Below are 8,043 nucleotides of genomic sequence, written 5' to 3'. Positions count from 1 at the left end.
CATGGACTACTATGAAGGACTCTGCTTGACTGATGATAATGCAGGAAGAGACACCAATCTTCATTTCCGTATTCATTGTCTTGATGGCCACCCTCTTACGTTCTTCCATGCCAAAGAGAAAAATACTGCCCCCTCTGATTCTTTCTTCTTTGGCATCACCTCAGGTTTCCATCACGAGACCTGCTCCTCAAAGCAGGTATGAGATATGGGTTAAAAGGGGAGGGTTTGCATTCAACTCTGGAGGAACTAACAGGTTGGTCAACGTGGCTCGCCAACCCAACAAAAGGGAATTCCTTAAACAATTCCATTAACACTGATTTACTTTAAGCAGGTGATATGCTAATGAGCCAACCTTCTTGCTCCCTAGATGCCATGGCTTCTCAAGCTAACAGAGCTCGCCACCTTTGCAAGGAAAAATGAAGCCACTGAATGAACCGTGAGTTGACACTTGCAGATGAGCCTCAGCCCCTGTGTCCTGTGACTACATGCCGTGTGGGGAGAACTCCACGCACTTCGAGCTGATTTTTGCTGTCATTGGAACTGACCTTCAGTCCCCCAGGAGGCCCCCAGCCTGTCTGCAGCGGTGACAGGGAGAGGAGCCAGCCTTCAACCTGGGGTTCTCAGATGTGCGACAAGACAGGCCGTGTTCAACCCCGATGGGGCGGCTGGATCACATGAATTTTTAAAAGTAAAACAACTGATTTAGGAGGAGGAGGGAAGGGGAATATATTCATACTTCCCCCGCCCCGTGAAATCCCCGTGGAGGAAATGCATGGGCCAGTGTGTTGATCTTGGCCTGGGCACACACAGCGCCTCTGTTCTGAGGATGAGCCCACGTGCACACATGTGCAGATCAGCCATTTCCAAAGGTTAATTAAATATTACCATTGTTTTCTCAGCTATTAATGCCTGTTCTTTTATTTCTTCATGAGAGAGGTTTTGCCCCACTCAAAAAGCAGGGTTTGAACATGCTTCTCAGCTCCTTCAGTCTTAGAGCCCCAAAAGAGAATGACCAAGGGCCAGGAGAGCCACAGAGATTTCCAGGCTAGAGGCGGAAGCAGCTTGAAGCTGGGGAAGGAGGGACCGCAGCCAGGGCAGTCTGAGATGCAATTCCTGCAGTCCTGCAGCCCTGTAGCCCTGCACCTCCTGCTGAAGAAAAAGCCTGCTCCTCCAAACAGATTTCTTACAGAAACAGAAGACTACAAGCTCTCTCCACCTTTGTGTGTTGGTAAAATCACCGTTTTAGGATTTGGTAACTAGTAAGTCTTGGCTTTCACTGGTTCTGGGAAAGGATCTGGGTGGTCAGTGAACACAGAGTCAGGAACAGGACCCACTCTGCAATGTCAGCCTGTCCCTTGTCACCTCCAAAGGACACAGTTTTTCTCCCGTGCCAGAGGTGACCCGATGTGGGCAGGACAAGGGCCTCGGTGCGGTGGGGGAGGCATTCTAAGATGGACAACAAGGGATAATAAGACAGAGGTCAGGGAGAGGACACGGTTGCCTCTGGCAGGAAGTGCCGCCCTCTGTGACTGCAGTTTACAAGAATCCTGAGCCATGATGAGCACAGCAGTATGCAGGAAGTCTCTGCAGACAGCCCATCTTCCAGGGAGAGCAGGACATGTTTTGTTTGCAAAGTAATAATGCCGGCCTGGATGTGGGCAGGGCACAGCAGACCTACAGTGTCAGGGCTGGAAAGCAGGCAGAGTGAAGACAGGTGACAACCAAGGGCCGCAGGTGGTGTGGGGGTCCCCCAAAGGACAAAGGACAGTGAGGGGAGTATATGCCAACTCTGGCTATGAGCTCTGCACCTCTCCCCCTCTGAATTTGCATCCGCTTAGAGTTTATAAACATGGGGCCCTCGAGTGCTGACCCTGCAGTCAAGTGAGTTGGGTGCAAGCGTTTTCCTGTCATTCTCTCACTGGACCACTTCAGTATGGCTCATTTCCTAGCCCTTATACCTTTCATCTGGAAAACGAAACCCGATTCTTTTGTGATGTAAACTTGCTAGAAGGCTAAAGGATTAGGAGAGTATATTGGAAAGGGGGAGAGACAAAGAGGGAGAAAAAAACTTTAGATGAGAGAGAGACAAGGGTGGGGAGACTTGGGAGAGAGAAAAAATAGAACTCCAAGAAGGGAGAGCAGAAACAAGAAGGGGAGGGCCATGATCCCTCTACCCTCCTGAGGGCAGGAACCCTTGGGTGTTCAGTTCCAGCCTCTCTGAGTGAGACTCGCCTGGCTCCTAGCGGTCCTGATGCAACATCAGCTCCCTGTGCTACAGGGTACATGTGCCTGCCTGCACACGCCAGCTACCTGCACACACTAGCCACCTGCACACACTGGCTACCTGCATGGTGTGAGGCTGGACAGTAAAAGCATCAGACGAAAATGATGCTTGGACAAGGTAAAAACTGAAAGGGGGGAACTTCTATGTATCTTCTTAAGTCTTTGGTAATTGTGGGGGCATGGAGACAGTGTCTAAAGAAAATTGCATGGCAAATATTAGGGGCTTTAAAATGAATTTCTGCCTACCAAGTGCGCAGTGCCTCCTAAACTGTGTTGGGCCCCAGGTAAATTGTTAGAGATACTAGAGAAGTCAACCAAGCTACTCTTCACATAGATGATGTCACAGACAGCGGACAGAGACCTAGAGTGAAGAATACAAGATGCAGAAGACCGCTTATGGAAAAGTGGGCAGAAAAGTAGACTCAAAACTTGGGATAGAAAGGCCAAGATTTACACGACAACATATTATAACAAGTAATGGAGACTAGGATTGACTCTATGAGGCAGCAAAATGGATGAACAAACAAAGGAATGAATAAATGAATGAATAGCAAAGAGCAATGCTAATTACACTCTAAGAGTCGGCAGCATGACACTTTCAAAAGAAGGTTGCTGCTACATCCATGAGAAAAACCTTCAGCTTCATTAATAAGCAAGTATAATTGAGCAACAATACCAAAATAACCTTTTTTAGATTGTTAACTTAGAAAATTAAAAAAAAATAATCCAACTGAATGTTGATATGGGTACAGACAAGTATGGTTGCTTTGCATCAACAAGACACAGATCCTTAATATACAAAGAACTTCCACAAAACAAAAAGGAGCCAAAAAAAAAATTGGGCAGAGTTTGAACAGGCAACTCTCAGGATAGGTGCAGGTGGTTGGAACAGATGACATACAGATGCTCGCTCAGATAAAGAACAGAGATACAGAGAAATGTTCTCCATCACTACCGGGCAGGAAGAACAAAGCAAGGTACCAGTTCTTAGCCTATGACATCACGAATATGGATGACTTCTACTCCAGTGATGCTGATATGGCTTGGATAGACTGGGTGGGAGGTTCTTAGGTCAAGGTGGGAAGTCCCCAGAATGGATTGTAAAACTCTAGCTACTCACTGGGCATGTGTGTGGGGATTGAATAAGAATGGCTCCCATAAGCTCATATATTTGAATGCTTGGTCATCAGGAAGAAACACTACTTAGAAGGATTAGGAGGTGTGGCTTGTTGAAGTAGGTGTGGCCTTGTTAGAGGAAGCGGGTGACTGGGGCTGGGCCTCAAGGTTAAAGTGGCTCTTGTCTTCCTGCTGCCTGCAGATCTGGATGTAGAGCTCTCAGCTAAGCCCCGTGTTTACCTGTGTGCCACCTATTTACTGCTGTGATGGCAATGGGCTAACCCTCTGAAACTGTAAGCCAGCCCCAATTTAACATGTTCTGTTATAAGGGTTGCCATGGTAATAGTGTCTCTTCACAGCAATAGAAACCCTAACTAAGACAATGATATAATGCCATTGCTCTCCTTCAATAATGTGTATAATGTGTATAGTGAGTTCCCCTTGCCAGAGATCCAAACCTATGGGACCATATGACCTGGGACTGGGCTTTTAGAACGGCAAGGCAAAAGAAATCTTTTTTCTCCATCAATTGACTCAGGTATTTCACGGTAGTAACAGAAAGCTTAGGAACACAGGAGGACTGGGAGACATAGCCAGTCTCTCAGCAAACTTAACAGAACTAAATATTCTTGCAGCTCTTTTGAAGGCTAGCCCAGCGATATCAGTAATAAGAACTGGAGATCTTCCTTCAAGACAGAAACCTTTGATTCCTACTCCTCTTAAAAGTAACTTCCCAATTCTTTCTGATGCTTTGCTTTGTTGTTGTTGTTTGTTTGTTTTGTTGTAACTGTTGTTTTACTTTTTCAACTGTGGAATCATTTCCCAATTTGATCCATATTCTAGCTATTCTAGGTATCTGCTGAACTGTCTTGCATTTGTTAACCAATATAAGAGCCCTTCCTTCCTTCCTTCCTTCCTTCCTTCCTTCCTTCTTTTCTTCTGCGTCATGCATGACGTAGAACCCATGCTAACAAGGACACTCACACCGAGTTACACCATAACTCTGTATTACTTTTCTTTATGCCGTTCTGCAGATCAAACCCAGCACTTGGTTCACGCTAACCAAGCACTACACCGTGCCCCACCCCAGCCTCCCATACTACTCTCGCAACAGCAAGTTCAAATGTCCAGGACCAAACGTAATCGTGTGTGAGTGGAAGAGGACCTCCTCTGCCCCACGCACCTTAGTCACCTGTTCATCTCCCTTCATCCTTGGAACTGTTCCCACTGCCCTTTCAACTAAGCACATATTCCCTCCTTCAAGATCTCCTCCATTCCCGGGCAGGAGTCCCTGCGCTTGGATGCCTGCCGCATCCCATCCTGTCAAGCTGTCTCCTGCAATCATTCCAGCAGCTCCTGAAATCCTGCTTCCTCCACAAAGCCCTCCCCAGCTGAGAGCACAGTGATTTTCCTCCGGCTGCCCACCTGTTCTGAGCATGGGCGGTTCCCCTCCTCCCTGCTTGTGCACCTAAGGGCAGCAGATCCACAAACGTCCTGCTCACTAGATGGCTTCAGTGTCCTGCGTGTCCTTCCCACGCATCCGCATCTGCGGCGACAGAGGAGTGTGTTTATAGATGTGTTTTGCTTGTATCAGCAATGTCAGAAAGCTGTGTGGTGACTGTGCTCACTGGAAGTGACCTTGCACAGTGTTAACAAGTTCAAAGTCCCAGAGCTTGCTAAATGAGGCTTGCATATGGGTCAAGTTTGCCCTCTGTGACACCAGCTTGCACCTCAGGACGGGGCAAAGCTCATTTGAACCATTGAGGTCTGAACATTACACAAAAGCCTGGCTCTGGCGGAACTCAGAACTCACCCTTGAAAATACAGTTAAAAATCCTGCCATCACCTAAATAGAAACATTACCTCCCACAATTATATTTTCCTCTTTCATGATTCAGCATTCAGCAACAACATAATTGAACCGGATCCCACAAGATTAGAAACCTTCCGTTTTGAAAACTGGTTGAAAACTTAAAAAAAAAAAAATCCTTGTTCAGAGCTCCTATCTGTCCACTGGTAACCTGGGTTTCACACCCGTTTCAACTCCGGGAAAAATGTTGGTTTCACAGTCTCTTTAAAATGTCAAAACAAAACTTCTCTTGACTTCTTAAAACCCCCAAATATTTTTCTGGTAAAGAGGGAAACAACGTGTTTGAGATTGAGCAACCCCAGTGAACCCCAGTGGACCGAATCACACAGAGCAGAAACAACCTCCGTGGCTCCCACCAACTGTTAGGTAGCTGGGCTACCAACAGGCAGTGGGCAGGGACTGTGCAGCTTTCTGAGTTATTGGACCCTTAATTGTCCACCTAAAGTGCTGTGTGGCTTTTTCAAATCCCCGTTTTAAATCTGTTATAGAATGAGGTGAGATACAAAGAGATTTTATATTATCAGTAAAATCACATTCTATATTCAGCAGTATTACCCCCCCCCCCAAAAAAAAGGACTTTTTTCCCTTCCTTTTCTGGAAGGTGACAGGAAAACATTCTGAGTCCACATCTCTGGTCCACGTGAGGGATGCTTTTCTGATTTATATAGTCACAGGAAAATGTACTGAGGAGGCCAGACAACAATGCCCATAAATTATAGATGTGAGAAACCGAAGTTTATCACACTTTCGTAGTTCTGCCTTCAGTAAACCGGGGTTGGGGGGTTGTGATGTCCCCTTCCTCTGCCTGCTTCCTCCGTCTGTGTGCTCGTGCCCATTGAGTGCCCTCGGTCATCCGCACACAGGACCCCAGCCCACAAAATACGACAGCAGGTGAGTGACTGGATTGCCAGCCCTCACCTCCCTCCTCCTTGGGCCATCAGATATAATCCAAGGGTATCCTTGGGAGCAGGGCAGCATGAAGAATTACCCTTGTCTGGGTGGCAGGGAGGGGTGGCAGAAACCCACCGGTCCTGGTTTCTGCATAACCTTTGTCGGCATCAAGGGCTCTCTCCCTCCCACATCAAGCCAACAGTCCTCTCCCCAAACCCAGAAAGATCAGCAATAATTGATTTGGCTTCTGGCCCGTACCCTTCTGGTGCAAACGTGACAGCGCGGTTCACGGGCTGCTTCCGATCTGTCCCTGCCCTCCCTTCGAGTGACTTCACATGTCTGATTGAAATCGGTAACGCGAGGGTCCTGGAGTGGAGAGGCACTCCTTATTCATGTCAGAGGCTGCCTGGAAGGGCTGACGCGCCTTCCTACCAGACAGCTCACTAGTAAACAGAAAAGTTACCCGTATTGTCATGCTTGCCCTGACCTGCAAAGTAGTGAACAATAAATCTTAATTATAGTTAAATGCCAAAATCTGCAGAGAGCGAGGCAGCACTAGTCAACTGTGAATCGGTCCGACTCCTCCGCCCGCCTCGTCTGGGCTGCAGCTGCAGGAATACATAAATTAGTTTGCGATGTGTTTGTGCCAGAACAATCAGTCGAGGCTGCTCCTTAAGCATTTCCAGTATCTGTGGACGCACTGGCATTCATCCCCACTGCCATGTCAGATGCAGGTGGCATCTGGGGTTCTATTTTAAAGGACTTTCAGCATTGTGCTTGGGTTAATAAGAAAGCGCTATTTTTAAATATCTCGGCATTTCTCCAAAGTAGCGCTCAGTCCCCTTGACATCATCTGCTCAGTCCACACTTGTTACCTTTGGATTTATTCAGAGAACCACTGAATAACCTTTTTGTTAGCAGGCTCCTTTTAGCACTGTACAGGGCTACTGGAATTGGAGGCAGGCATCACTGGGGAGGGGCTCCCCCCGCACCCCGACCCTCACTTTCCCCTGCTGCTGTAAAGCTCACGTGTTCCTTGGTATTCAAGCAATTGCTTGTCATAATACTAAATAAAGCCACCCTGTTGTCACTTTGCCCGGGTCCTCTTGACATATTGGCACCTATATGCAAGAAGTAGAAAGGTGATTGCCAACATAACTCTGCTCAATGGCTCTAGGCTCTTCTATCCGTTCCTGACACCGACACTCGGGAGACAGGACAGAGTTTGGGCGGCTCGGTGCTCCAGCCCATGAATCAATCTGCAATCTCCCTGTATTATTTTGAGCGAAGATCCTGTTGTCGCTGGGAGTCAATCACCTGCTAGACACTTCTATTGGGCAGTTCTCTAAATAAAAAGGCAGTGTGAGCCGCCTGTGGAATCAGCTGGGTAATGTCACATCTGGAGATCAAGAGAGAGGCCACTGATTACTGAGTGGATGCCTGAGAGGGAAAGAGAAGCAGAAGTAGAAAACCCCTTTTCACATCAGAAGTTGGGGTGGGGAAGAGGTGTTGTACACACGCAGATTTCCATTGTCCCTTTCGAAAAAAAAATGAAAGGGGAATAAGCTTTGTTCCATACTTCAATAGCAGCATTAATTTCAAGTCCCAAGTAGAGAACGTTCTTCCTAGGACGTGTCATTTCTGCATGTCTGGTTCCAGAACCCCGACCACCCCCACAGACCTAGTTCTTCTGACCTTGCAAGGACACACTGTTTGTGTCCCTGTTTTGTTGCTTCTTGTCAGTCACTTTCAGCCCCAGCTTCAGGCTGGCTCTCTTCCAAGCTTTCTGGTGTGTCAATCTGACCCAGAGGACCCAAGCCCCAGTCTTCAAAGCGGGGGCCCTCTGCCGTCTCTGTGGTGATCACTGGCCCCATCCGTGCTCT

This window comes from Microtus oregoni, unplaced genomic scaffold (assembly GCF_018167655.1).
Source record: "Microtus oregoni isolate MIOR12 unplaced genomic scaffold, Mior012 000008F_ref0000371, whole genome shotgun sequence".
Taxonomy (NCBI): domain Eukaryota; kingdom Metazoa; phylum Chordata; class Mammalia; order Rodentia; family Cricetidae; genus Microtus; species Microtus oregoni.
This window is presented reverse-complemented; position numbering follows the sequence as displayed.